Source organism: Tupaia chinensis, unplaced genomic scaffold (assembly GCF_000334495.1).
Source record: "Tupaia chinensis unplaced genomic scaffold, TupChi_1.0 Scaffold000332_1, whole genome shotgun sequence".
NCBI lineage: Eukaryota > Metazoa > Chordata > Mammalia > Scandentia > Tupaiidae > Tupaia > Tupaia belangeri.
Genome location: NW_006159826.1, coordinates 2,400,027 through 2,413,833, shown reverse-complemented (window position 1 = coordinate 2,413,833; position 13,807 = coordinate 2,400,027). Strand labels below are relative to the sequence as shown.

The 13,807-nt window shown below is 53.2% G+C and overlaps 1 long non-coding RNA gene across 1 annotated transcript in view; it reads right to left on the bottom strand.

Moving 5' to 3' along the window:
* Positions 1-2,444: 2,444 nt before the first annotated feature.
* Positions 2,445-13,807, bottom strand: part of LOC102479580 (uncharacterized) — a 27,225-nt gene continuing 15,862 nt past the window's right edge. The window contains exons 2-3 of the long non-coding RNA XR_335061.2: positions 5,276-5,376; positions 2,445-2,627 (exon numbers count right to left, since the gene is read on the bottom strand). This is a non-coding gene — a long non-coding RNA (uncharacterized LOC102479580). The remainder of the gene's footprint in view (positions 2,628-5,275; positions 5,377-13,807) is intronic.

Genomic DNA, 13,807 nt, shown 5'->3' with positions numbered 1-13,807 from the left:
TCAGACATGCTAAGACACTGTCTTAAAAAATTAAAAATAAAGGAAACCAGGGCCAGCGAGTGGTGTGATGATTAAGGTGGCTGCATCCCACACAGTTGATTGTGCGTTCAAGTCCTGGACCTGGAGGCTTGAGAAGTGTACGTGCCCAAAATCCCGAGAGGAGAATGGAGAAGGGATTGCAGTGTGGCCATCCCCCAGAGGGCTGGGGGTGCTTTCTCTCTTTCCCTCTCTCCACATCTCTCCAGCAAGCACATACGCCCTGTAGCAAAATTTTAAAAATAAAAAGGAAGGAAGAAAATCAGAAGCAGGACTGTACACTCCTCTCAGATCCCGCCAGTAAGCCAGCTTCCCACCCTTCTCTGAGCAGAAGCCTAAACCCAGCAATGGCCCACAAGAGTCTACTCATCTGTCCTCTAGGGGCCTGAGCCCTCCCCCTCACCGCCTGCCTGACCCAGGCACTCCCCACGCACTGGTCCTCTGGCAAGCCCGCACACTTGCACGTCGGGGCGTTCGCACGCTCCGCTCCCTGTCCAGGGCCACTCCCCGATCTCACCATCTTCCGGCCTTTGTCCATGTGCAGTCCTCCTGCCACGCCCCGCAGCCTGGTGTGGTGCTCTCGGCCTAGCGCTCCTCCGCTGTGTGCAGCGGTGCCCTGGTTCTGCCGGGACCACCTCCTCCACCAGCTCCACGCTCCAAGGGCAACCATTCGGCCTGTCTTCTGCTCACAGCCCCAACAGTCGCCAGCAGTGTCTGGGCGTCCTGAGTACTCAGCACATGTGTTTGGAATGACTGGAAAACCTAACACTGGTGTTTGTGTGTTCTTGCTGTAGGGCACGTACACCGGCCAGAGAGACACACACAGAGAGAGAGAGGGAGAGAGGGAGAGAGAGGAAAGTGAGAAATCCACCGCCTGCCTGACCCAGGCACTCCCCACGCACTGGTCCTCTGGCAAGCCCGCACACTTGCACGTCGGGGCGTTCGCACGCTCCGCTCCCTGTCCAGGGCCACTCCCCGATCTCACCATCTTCCGGCCTTTGTCCATGTGCAGTCCTCCTGCCACGCCCCGCAGCCTGGTGTGGTGCTCTCGGCCTAGCGCTCCTCCGCTGTGTGCAGCGGTGCCCTGGTTCTGCCGGGACCACCTCCTCCACCAGCTCCACGCTCCAAGGGCAACCATTCGGCCTGTCTTCTGCTCACAGCCCCAACAGTCGCCAGCAGTGTCTGGGCGTCCTGAGTACTCAGCACATGTGTTTGGAATGACTGGAAAACCTAACACTGGTGTTTGTGTGTTCTTGCTGTAGGGCACGTACACCGGCCAGAGAGACACACACAGAGAGAGAGAGGGAGAGAGGGAGAGAGAGGAAAGTGAGAAATCACCCCCCAGGGGATGGCCACACTGCAGTCCCCTCCTCTCCATTCACTTCTCGGGATTCTCGACACACAAGCACACGTGCCAAGCTTGGAACGCTCCAGATCTGGGACTTGGCGTGGGACCCATCCTTAGCTACCATGCCATCTGCTGACCCCACATCCTTACAACCTTTACTTTAAAAATATTTTCTTTCGCCCCTTTTTGAAGAAAAGCTATGTCCCAACTATTATTTTATTTTTCCTTTTAGCAGAATCAAGAAAGTAAGATAGGCTAACTATAAAAAGAACATATTGGGAACCAGCAGTTAGCGTAATGGCTATGTCGCTGGACTCCCACGTAGTCGACTGCGGTTCGTGTCCCGGACCCGGTGGCTTAAAACTCACGCCGGGCGCGTGTGCGTGCGTGCCCAAGATCCCGAGAGGAGAATGGAGGAGAAGGGATTGCGGCGTGACCATCCCCCCTGGGGGGCGATTTCTCGCTTTCTGTCTCTATGTCTCTCTCTGTCTGTCTGGCGAGCGCATGCGCCCTACAGTGAAAATCTCTCAAAAAAAAAAAAAAAGAACATATTCAGGGTCCAGCCGATGGCATAAAGGTTATGTCACTGGAATCCCATGTAGTGGACCGTAGTTCAAGTCCTGGACCTGACGGCTTAAAACTTATGCCGGGTGCATGTGCATGCATGCCCAAAATCCCAAAAGGAGGGTGGAGGGGGAGGGATTGTGGCGTGCCATCCCTGATGCTGGGTGATTTCTCGCTTTCTGTCTCTCTGATGAGTGCACAGGTCCTATAGCAAAACTCTCTCTTAAAAAAAAAAAGAACATATTTACACACAGGAAACCAGCTAGAGGGTTTACTGCCATTAACTATCGCAAAGCAGGGAAGGGACATGACGAGGACCATATTTACAAAAACCTCGTTCGGGTGCTTTTGTTTTCCTATTACGAATTTCAGGTACAGAAAGGTGCACTGTTAGACAATAACACACGTTCAGTCTATTATTGCTCACTTATGGGAACAATGAAACGCTTTAATTAACAAAAGGCTGAAACATTCTGCCCTGTTAAAAACTGTGGGGAAGGTCCATCCTCGGTAAGTGTGCCTGCTACGCTTACGTGATTACGAAACGGCAAGAGGAGCCTTACCCTCTTGATGGCTCCTCTCGGCGCCGGGACCGTCTGTGAGCCAAGATCAAGGCAGGAAGGCAGGCACGAGGGGGCAGGCAGCCGAAACCTCAGCGCGGAGCCGTGCACGGTGACACCTGAACCAGCGCAGACAGATTACTGAGCTCCCCTGCGTCTGCTCACCACCTTGTCCTCGTTGTCCTTCTTTTAAAAAGATTTTATTCGTTCGTTGATTTTTATTTGCAGGTTTTTGCCATAGGGCTGTGTGCTCACCCTGCCCCCCAGAGGAGATGGCCACCAACAGTTCCCCTCTGCCATTCTTCTCTGGGGACTTCACCTGTCTGTCGCAGCTCAGGGCCAGTGAGCACAGGACTCTACCTCAGTGGTTTTTATGATAATAACCGGGAAGAAAGGGCCTGGGAGGACAGATCCAGGGCCCACTCCGTGGCCCGGAGCTTAAGGGAGGCAGATTTCACACGAATGGCCACACAGCCCCAGTGTGGAAAACATGCAGGGGCCCGTGTGCATGTGTGCCCCAAATCCGACAGGGTGAGAAATGGAGGACAGGGGATTGCAGCGTGTCCATCCACCAGGGAGCTTTTCTCCCTCTCGCTCTCGCTCTGTCTCTTCTGGCAAATGCACATGCTCTCTGGCACTGAAAGAAAGAAAGAAAGAAAGAAAGAAAGAAAGAAAGAAAAAGAAAGAAAGAAAGAAAGAAAGAAAGAAAGAAAGAAAGAAAGAAAGAAAGAAAGAAAGAAAGAAAGAAAGAAAGAAAGAAAGAAAGAAAGATAGAAAAGCCTAGTACTGACTTGGGCAAGTTTGGCGAAGTGACGATAGCTCAACTCCAGCCATGGGGAGGACAGCAGTGGCTGCTGCTCTGGTCAGCCAGGCTGGCCACACCAGCTCCAGTCTTCGTCTGCATAGGAAACTTCGGAAGCCAGTGGCACTGCGACCCTGGCCAGCCAATCAGAGCTGCCCCACTTCCCGTCTTTCATCGGCACTCAGGACCTAACTGAAGGCGTGGGTGGGAATTACTCCGCTACAGAAGACCCTACTTTTCACAGGGTGGGAGTGGATCTGAGAATTATCCCCTTTCCTCCTTGCTTGGACCTTGCAATACAGCTTTTCCCCTCCTCAGCCCTGGTGTTTCAGTGTTCTGGCCTCACTGTGCAGCAGCGGGAAACCCATTTGGATTAGGTGACAGTGGTGCCCCTGGAATCGTCCAGCACTGAGGTCCCAGGGAAGGGGCCCTGGCATCTTAATTCTCTGAGACCCCTTCACACCAATACTGTGTAAGTGTGTCAGAATTTGGGTAATGGAGAAAGAGACACAGTTTCCCTTTTCTTTCTCTTTCTTTCTTTCTTTCTTTCTTTCTTTCTTTCTTTCTTTCTTTCTTTCTTTCTTTCTTTCTTTCTTTTTACTTATAAGTCACTTGCTTTGTTACATTGATTTAACATTTGACTCTGTAGGTGGGTAGATAGACAGATGAGAGGCCGATTAGGAGGAAGTGAATGAGCTCTAGTCCCTTCGAAAACAACTGTGCTATCATTTGTAGGAGGGATGGGACAGTACTACCATGCGTGCGGTCTTACCGTCTCTTTAAGGAAATGACCCTACGCTGTGAGTGCACCATATTTTTAAGTCAGTATTTCTCAAGATAGTATATTCTACTTGCTGCCATTCTATAAACAAATGCCAAATAATGTTCCAGACTATTTTCTTTGAAAAAAATCATTCTCATCAATGCCGCCCACCCCAATGCCGTATCAGATACAGCTGCTGGTGGGAGGCCACGGGAACATCAAGGCCTCTTGTTCAAGGTGGTCACAAAGCACTGTCTGCTGCCTTCAGTTTACTTCCCTCGTTCTCATGAAATCGAAGTGCTTCCAGGAGTGTTGTCATCTTGAAGGGCGTAGGAGCCCCTTTTAGCCTCGTTCTTCCCTCTCCATTGTGGAGCTCCCCCTAGGCTCCCCGACTCTTCCCCACAGGACGTATAATGGGGTATGTTGTGAAGAGACCAACACGTTTGTCAGCTACCCCAGCCCTCCTTCAGGGTGGCCCAGTGGCTTAGTACTATGGATCCAGCAGAACTGAAGATCTTATCTTTGAGAAGATCCCAGACTTCTTAAAGTCCACCAAAGCTGAGAACCAGAAACAGCTTCTTTCCATCCAAGGGTCCAAGACCCTTGGGTGAAATACGACAGCAACAGCCCATTTGGGGTCCACATGTTGGAGAGGGATGATTTGCTGCGGTCGCTGCCGCTCCAGAAACTGTCCAGGATTTTTCATTTTCAGCAATGATGAATTTAAAGGAAGTCTCTTAAATGGGACCAGCAGATGGCATAATGGCTACATCGCTGGACTCACATAGTCAACTGCGGCTTGAGACCTGGGCCCAGTGGCTTAAAACACATTGGGCATGTGTGCATGTGTGCCCAAAATTTCGATAGAATGGAGGAGAAGGGTTGGAGTGTGGCCATCCCCCCCACTTTCCCCCCTCCATGGTGATTTCTTACTTTCTATCTCTCTGGCAAGCACACATGCCCTGGAGCAAAAATCTCTCTCTGAAAAGAAAAAAAAAAGAATTCTCTAAAAAAAATTCACTTCCTCTGTTCAAAGCTGAGTCAATGTTTTTTCTGGGAAAAAAAAAATCATCAAAACAGTTCCTACATTTTTGATTTTGTAGTTTTTGTTCTCCTTTCACTTGTATTTGCAATTTTCCAAACTTGAAACTTTCTTGGGAGCCATTTTAAAGGTTTAGTACTTAGCTAATGATATGACTCACTTGTTGGTGAAGAACATTATGCACGCAGCACTGTTTTGAAGTTTTAGCACGTCGTGATTAGTGAACACAAAGCTTGTAAACAGAAGGACATGGCTGGGTATCTGCACAAAACAAAGGGAACGGTGAAGGGATTTACAGGACGAGCTCAAAAGGTGCAGCATGAACCATGGTAAAAACAAAACACAACAAAAAACTCTCAGTAAACTGGGAATAAAGGAGAACTTCCGCAACTTGAGTTTTAAAAATCCATAAACATCTTACAACTAACATCATACTTAGTAACGAGAAGTTGAACGCTTTCTCCCTAAGACTGGAGAGAAGGCAAAGCTACCCCTCTTACCACTACTATTTAACACCATAGCAGAAGTCTCGGAAGTGAAACGAGACAAGAAAACAGAAATGAAGTGCACCCGTATCGGAAAGGTGGCGACAAAATGATCTGTGGAAAATCCCAAAGAATTGACCTAGAATGAAGAAGGAACCTGTTAATATCTGAAAGTCGATTACTCTCCTCCTGAGCTTACACTTAGGTTGGGGGACCCCAGAAGAAATGCAGAATGTGACCAGCGGACCTAACGTATGGCACATGTGTGCACCAGCCTCACTGAAGGGGACGAGGAAGTGCAGACCTAAGCAGTTCCGGATGTGAGTGGCACCAGTTAGACTCAGGCCAGAGGGGCTGCATGTAACCACCACCCGCTCCCCCCGCTCACCGATGGAACTGTCGCCCTAGAGGTCTGAGCTACTGATTCCGAGGCCACTACACAGACAGGCCGGGACGGAACAATTCGGCAGCGGTGGGGCAGGTGGCGGTGTGCATTCCTCATGGTTGGAGGCACATAGCAAGGGGAGGAAGCCAGCACGCCCCCTGTGGGGATCGACTACACATGGGTGTGAAGCCACGGTTACTTTCACACAGCACCCCTGGTTACGTGTAGATGTCGGCACAGACACGGGGCTCAGGTCAGATGTGTGGCCTGGGTTGGTCTGAACTCGTAGTCTTCCTCACCAGCTGGAAGAGCATAAAGACGCAGAACCCAGTGGCAGTGACGTGCTTGCCTGATATCAGTCCCTACTGCCATCCTCCAGGAAGGAGCCGAGCTCTTCCTGCCTTGGCATTCTTAGTGCCTTGGGCAACGGCAACTAAGACAGCTGCCCGGAAGTATTCCTGCAGGTCCCCCTGCACAGTGGCTTAGCGCTGGGCAAGTTCCAAGTCAGGAGATATGACACAAGTCTTTTGAGCTGCTCCTCCGAGGAGTTACAAGATGGGTCAAATAGTGACAATTTTTCATGAATGAGATCTGTTCCGCTTCCTCTATGCTGGGAACGTGGGCTGTTATTTTTGTGTAAGTAAACAAAGACCACCCAAATGAAGATTATAACCAGGGCGGCTCTGAGAGCTGGCTTTGGCATGGGGCTGCCACTGTCACCGGTGCTGGCCGAGATCAACAGGCAGCGAGGGAAAGCCACAGTGGGAAGAGAAGGCCCAGGCACACCTTGCCCAGAGGCCATGGGCCTGGAGAGCTGGGGGCTCTCTGGGGCTCGCTGGGGGCTCGCTGGGACTCGCTGGGACTCGCTGGGACTCGCTGGGGCAGGGCCTCCTGTGTGGCTGGGGTGTGGCATGCTCAGCTTTCTCCCTTCCTGGACCGTTGCTAGAAATGGCATCTGACTTCCTGCTAGTCTGACTCACATAGGGTGTCTCCCGGGCTTTCAGCTGTAGATAAGGAGTTGTTTCTGGGGCTAGTTGCTGCAGGCTGTGGGTCAGAGTTCTGTTTGCACACGTGCCCCAGCCACTGTGTGTATATTCGATCTCTGTCTTCAGGCGACTACTGAGCCAGTGAGCAGGGCCTGGCACCAGAGGAGGTGAAATCTCCAGGAAGCCGCGGTCTTGCTGAGACGCAGCAGTTCCCTCCATAAGCGCTTCCTGGCTTGATGTGAGTCTCTGGTTAATTTCCAGATCCCAAAAAGTTGACTCCGGCATTTTTGGCCAATTTTCTGTTGCTTTCATTTTTTAAAGTGTATTGAGAGAAGAAGAGAGAGCCTCGCGATGCCACCTCGCGATGCCACCTCTTCCCCAGCATTCCGGCCAGTCGGGACCACAGGCGTGCCTTCAGGGGTACCCGGCAGGTTCAGGTTGACCCAGGATTTGAACCCAGGGCCTTCCATACGGCTCCAGTATTGCACAGTGATGTCCTATCACCTGCACCACCGTGGCTGGGCCACTTTTTAGGAACAGACTTTCAGGGTTCCTTACCCACCTTCACTAACGTCACTGGCCATATTCATATTTAAAAGCACAAAGAACGCTTGTTTCCTTCGTGGATTTCTCTTCAGAGGTTGTTTTGATATCAGATGACTTTGCTTTCCAGGCTAATCCCAGACGCATGTAATGAGGGCCTCCAAACCAGGAAATGTGCAGCCTGTCCGTGTCCTCTGTGACTTCCCCCAGGGCTGCCCTGCTCCTGCTGAGACTGTAAGATGCCCATTCTGTGCTGAGAGCAGGAGGCGATCTTTTTTCTTTTTTTCTTTTTAGAGGTTTTTGCTATAGGGCACGTGCGCTCGCCAGAAAGACAGAAAAAGACAGACAGAAAGCGAGAAATCACTCCCCAGAGGGGATGGCCATGCCACAATCCCTTCTCCATTCTCCTCTCAGGATCTTGGTCACACACGCACAATGAGCCAGCATGAGTTTAAGCCACCAGGTCCCGGACTTGAACTGCAGTCGACTACATGGGAGTCCAGCAACATAGCCATTATGCTAACTGCTGGTCCCCCTGAATCTTGTCTTTTTTACGGACAGAGTCGCCAAGCCAGGTGTGGGGTCTGGTGTAGGCGTGTGCCTAATGAGTGTGCTTTCTGTTCAGTGGGTGCATATTCTGCCCCCTCCTGGCTGACTCATTCTTTCAAGGGACACAGTGAAGTCACTGGCGTGGACTAAGGGCAGGTGGACATTCCTGATCTTTGGGGAGTCAGGGCTGTGAGACCTTGCCGTCCCACGCAGGTGGGAGAAACTTCCCTTCCTAAAGGCCTTCCGGACCCTGGCCCCTGCAGCTTAGCCCACCTCCTGCTCTAAGATGCCTGTTTCAATAGAAGCCGTTTCGCGTGGGCTTCTGTTTGTTGCTGCCGAGGCAGGAAGAAAGCTGGAGAAGGGAAGTGGGTAAAGGGGCTGGAGCATCTGCCTACGTGGCTAGTGAGAAAAACTAACAGGGCAGAGAACTCCCCACGTGAGTGGTACAGGTGGGGAACTTTCCGTGGGAGACGTCTAGCTGACAGCCAACGGGAGCAATCGGGGCGCAGCACGTTCTATGTAGATGATGAGATGACTCAGTGGGCCCGGCCACATTTGATATATAGCAACGGGAAAAGCAGTCAGTGTGCCCAGCCAGCGCCTGGTTAAGGAACAAGCCCCAGCGAAGTCGTTCCTGGGGTCTTTGAGCCACTGTCTCTGGGCTTGCTCCCGCCTCCCCAGAGTGTACTTCACTTTTGCTTAATTAACTCTCCTTTACTTTCACTATTGGCATGCTTCATTCAATTCTTTGTCTGAAACACCAAGAACCTGGATACCAAAAAGTCTTGGATTAAGGAGGCAGAACCGAAGAGGCGTCCGCAGGAATGGCCAGGAATCCTCTGTGCAAACCGTGAGCAGTTGGTGCGTACATGCTACTGTGGGTCCTCTCAATCTTTATTTTTTTAGAGAGAGATTCCCCCCCACACACACACACACACTGTTGGGCATGTGCACTCGCCAGGGAGACAGAAACAGAGAGAAAGTGAGAAATCGTCCCTCAGGAAGGATGGCCATGCCACGATCCCTTCTCCTCCATTTGCCTGTTAGGACTCTGGGCTTGCATGCACATGCGCCCGGCGTGAGTTTCAAGCCACTGGGTCCGGGATTGTAACCACAGTCGACCTTGTAAGAATCCAGTGCCTCAACCACGCCGCCTGCTGGCCCTGCTGTGGGTGCTCAAGCACCTGCACAGCCAGAAACGCCAAATCTTTCCCGCCTGTGATGGTGTGACTGAGCATGCTCAGAACAGGTCCCGGCAGCTGTGCATGGGGTGGGCTGCTCTGGTACAAGGACAAGAGGGAAACACCTGGAAGGAGGGCTTGGCGAGGGAGGAGCCTTAAAAGGGGGCAGCTTTTGTGGCCTCCCCACCACCTCAGTTAAGCCAAGTAAGGGATGAGGGGAACACCTGGACTCTCAGATGTCTGTTTAGGAGCATGGACAGTCCAGAAATGTGGGGACGCAAAAGACCCCCTCCCGGGTGAGTCCACCCGCCACTCCCCATTTGAGCAGCCTTCCCACCAGAGCTGGCACAGCCACACCTGGCGTCGGCCCAGCTGAGGTGAGGTCCGTGCTCCGAGATGGAAGGGGCTGGGTGCTGGCATAGGCAGCTAGCACTCCCTGCCCTCGCCTCCTCCTTTGCAAGTCCCCCTTGAGACTCCCTCTGGGAGAAGGGTGCCCATCGTGAAGTCTTAGGCCTGAAGACAAAACCAGGCCTCTCGTCCCGTCTCCTGTGGATCAGAGCTGGCCGTGTCACTGTGTGACACATGGACCATAGCGAGCACATGGCCCCATGTCACCGCCAGCGGCTGGGATTGGGGGAAGCAGGAGGGGTGTTCGTGAGCAGTGCCGCCTCCACCAGGGTCCACAGGAGGAAGGGGGCCCACGTGTGTGCAGAGAAGCCCTCTGAGACCTGTTAGCTGTGGGAGAAATCAAGCTGTAGAGTTCGTGTGGACTCTGACCCGTGTGCGCAATACACAGTTCTAGGCGGACATATGGGACCAGCCATGGCTTGTGCTGCTAAACGCTGTGGCCCACTGGCTGGGCCCCCACGGGGGCCTGAGCGAGGCCCCATCAACCTGAACCTCAGGCACGGTGGTGTGAGCCTGAGAGCCCAGCAGCTTGGGAGGCTGAGGCAGAAGGACCTTGAGCTTCGAGGCTGGCCTGGACAACACAGCAGGAGCCTGTCCGACAAGAGCCAGGTGTGGTGCCACATGCCTGCAGTCCCTGCCAGGAGGCTGAGGCAGGAAGACCCTGGCATAGCGAGAGCCTGTCTTAAACAGCAGTGGGTGGGCTCCATGGGGTGGCAGTAACGTACTGCTCAAGGGAAGCCTGGCCCCACACAGTGACCACAGACAGACAGAAAGCGAGAAATCACCCCCTAGGGGGATGGCCACGCTGCAATCCCTTCTCCTCCATTCTCCTCTCAGGATCTTGGGCACACACACACACACACACACGCCCGGCATGTATTTAAGCCACCGCGTCTGGGACTTGAACTGTAGTTGACTACATGGGAGTCCAGTGACATAGCCATTATGCCAACTGCTGGTCCCGTCACATTTATTTTCTTAAACTTGAGGTGAGAAATCTAAAATCAAGGTGTTGTGTTCTTCCTGGAGGTTTCAAGGAGAAATCTGTTCCCTTGCTTTTCTGCCTCCAGAGGCTGTAATTTCTAGGCCTGTGGCCCTTCCCCAGCTGCCGTCTCTCCAGCTCTCCTTCCCCCTCCACCCTCTGCCTCAGTCTTTTTCACTCTCACTCTCTCTCCTGTGTCAAGGACGAGAGCATGCCACACAAAACATGCCACTTTGGCATGTGGTTACCTTGAGTCAGAGGCACATGAGAATCTACAGATGCAGAGAGAAGCCTCTGGACTTTCCCTTCTCTGACTAAAAACAGAAACTTCTGAGAAACAGGACTGCCATACAAACGTCTCCCTGGGAAGTTTCATGACCACAAAGACGAGAGTTGGCCTCGGGACTAGCAGTTGGCATAGTGGCTCTGTCACTGGACTCTCGTGGAGTCGACCGTGGTTCGAGTCCTGGACCCAGTGGCTTAAACTCACGCCGGGCGCGTGCCCAAGATCCCGAGAGAATGGAGGAGAAGGGATTGCGGCATGGCCATCCCCTCTGGGGGGTGACTTCTCGCTTTCTGTCTCTCTATATTTCTGGTGAGCATGTAAGTCCTATAGCAAAAACCTCTGCAAAAAAAGTGAAAAGAAAGTTGGCCTCGGGACGGACCTGCCCAAGTAACGCTTTATCTCCATTAGTCTCCCGAGTCACTCCCTTCCCACAGTTTGCCATTCTTGGGAGCCTTAACCCCTTTTCTTTCGTCCTGTCACCCTTCCATGCTTAGATGCCATGTGGCCAAGCTCTGACCCGTCCTTCGAGTCGGTCATCACTGAGGTTTCTCTCAGGTGGTGTGCATGGCAGTCCTCAGTAACTGTGGGCTTTCTTCTTAATCTGCCTTTTGTCGATGCAATTAACAAGGCCCAGCGAGGCCTTAGGAAGGGCAGAGGAAAGATCTCCACACAGCTGCCTCCTTTCAGAAGGGTCCTGTTATATCCCGCCCTCCCAGACAGCCCAGGATGCGCCCCGTCTCAAGCTCTTCACACGTCGTCTGCAGTCCTCGCCTGTGAGGTAGCGTGCACACGGGTTCTGGGACTGGGGCCTGGACATTTGGGGGCGGGACCACCATTCTGCCTACCGCAGTGGCTTTGGAAACTTCCAGAGAGGTCGTTACACAGTTGAGGGGGCTTTCTAGGAAAAAGTCAACTATGCCTGCCAAGTTAGGGTTGAAAGTAATTATCACCTCCAGTAAGAAGTAAGTCATAAAGACCAGAGACACAATCGAACAGGAAAAATACATGCCACACATATAATTATATGCATATTATATATAAATACAACGTGAGCATATTTTTCTGAGTTTCATTTTGATGCTCTCTATAGTTCATCTTCTCATTCCAAAGGAATGCCTCCACCCCGACTTCATGGTCTTTGAGTCCAGCGCACCTGTACACTAGCTCTGTGGTTTCAATGTGTCTCCCAAAATTCACACGTGGGCCGGCTGCGGTGGCGTGCCCGGTGGCGTGCCCTCCTGTGGAGCTGGGGCACCGGGCTTCCAGGGGCTGGGAAGGGTAACATGTGGTTTGAGTCCTCATTCCACATGACCTGGAGACATACAGGGCTTGTGTGCCCAGGCCCAAGATCCCGACCAGCTGGAGGACAGAAGGAAGGGGTCACAGAGTGGACAAGCCTGTGGAGTGTGCTCCTCGCTCTCTCGCTCTCGTGCAAGTACACGTGCCCTATCATGAGTTTAAAAATTCCATGTGGTGGAACTGGGTTGTACTGAGGAGGTGTGAAGAGGAGACTCCCAGTGTTCACAGTGTTGATAGGTGGCGCTTTGGGGAGTCACTGGGCATCAGGGTGGGGCCCATGATTGGGTCCTTGGGTTTCTAAGGAGCCGCAGAGACAGCACTCGGCAGCTCAGAGGACTCGGGACCCTGAGGAGGCCCGTGGCTCAGTGGGTCTGGCCACCTGGACTCTTGTGAGAGGCCATCTTGCTCAAGTCTCCTGCCTCTCCTGGGGGACTTCCGCCCTCTGCTGACTTAAGCCGTGTTGGGGACAGCCTTGGTGCGGAGCCACATCAGGTGAAGGATTGTCCTAACTTTGATTTAGTCCTGTGTACCCTCTGTCCCTCATGGTTAGGACTTTTTGTGTCTGCTTTGCCAATGAATGTATTCCAAGTTCTTCAGAAGCTCACTGTGCTGTTTTTTACCTTTAGACCTATAATCCATCGGGAATCTAAATTCCTTTGCGCTCTCTCCTCTGGGGCGGTGAGCAATGTGGAGGAGGGACCTGGGAGGAGGAATAGCAGCTCTCCTGCCTCACTTTCCTCTGCTTCCCAGGTGGGTGCCAGCTTCCAGAGAGGTCCTGCAACCTGGCCCTGCCCCCAGCCCACTCCTCCAGCTTCCTCCAAGACCAGGCACCACCAGGGCAGGACCACAGGGCCGCTGTCACAGCCCTGGGGAACCAGCCCTGCCCCGGCAGTGTGGAGCTGCCCCTGGAGCCCCATCCTCTGGCCCCTGTCCGGTGTGACCCCCACCTTACTCACCTGCCCTGGGCAGCCTGGACTGAGTGGCCTGGATAATCCTTGCATGGACCTAGGCAAAGCCACCAGAACTCGGGGAGCTTTGGACACCCACACGCCCCCTCACCCAGAGTCTGAAGCCAGGCAGTGTCCAGCATCATGCAGCAGGTAGCAACATGCCAGCTCACGCCTGGTGTCCTATGATCCCTCAGGCCAGTGTAACCCTGGCCCGGAACTGCTCAGTGTAACCAACATGTGCCCGTGTAGCTGCTCACCAGGGTGACTGCACCCCGAGAGGACGTGTCTGCAGTGGGGGCTGTGGGCCCCCTGGGCAGGGCAGAACTGAGATGCCCGAGGGCTGGCACAGCCAAGGGGCATTGTCCTAGGGGTGGGTGGCTTCTTCCTACAGCAGAGGGTGGCAAGAGAGTGGCTCAAGCCCCACCTCTTGGCTGCCCAGAGCCCCGGCTGCTACCGAGGTGACACGCATGCGCTGTGGCCAAGGGTGGCTGTGGACAGTGGGAGTTCACCTGGACTTTAAAACGTGCTTAGGGGAACCAGCAGTTAGCGTAATGGCTATGTCTCTGGACTCCCACGTAGTCGACCGCGGTTCGTGTCCCGGACCCGGTGGCTTAAAACTCACACCGGGCGCGTGTGCG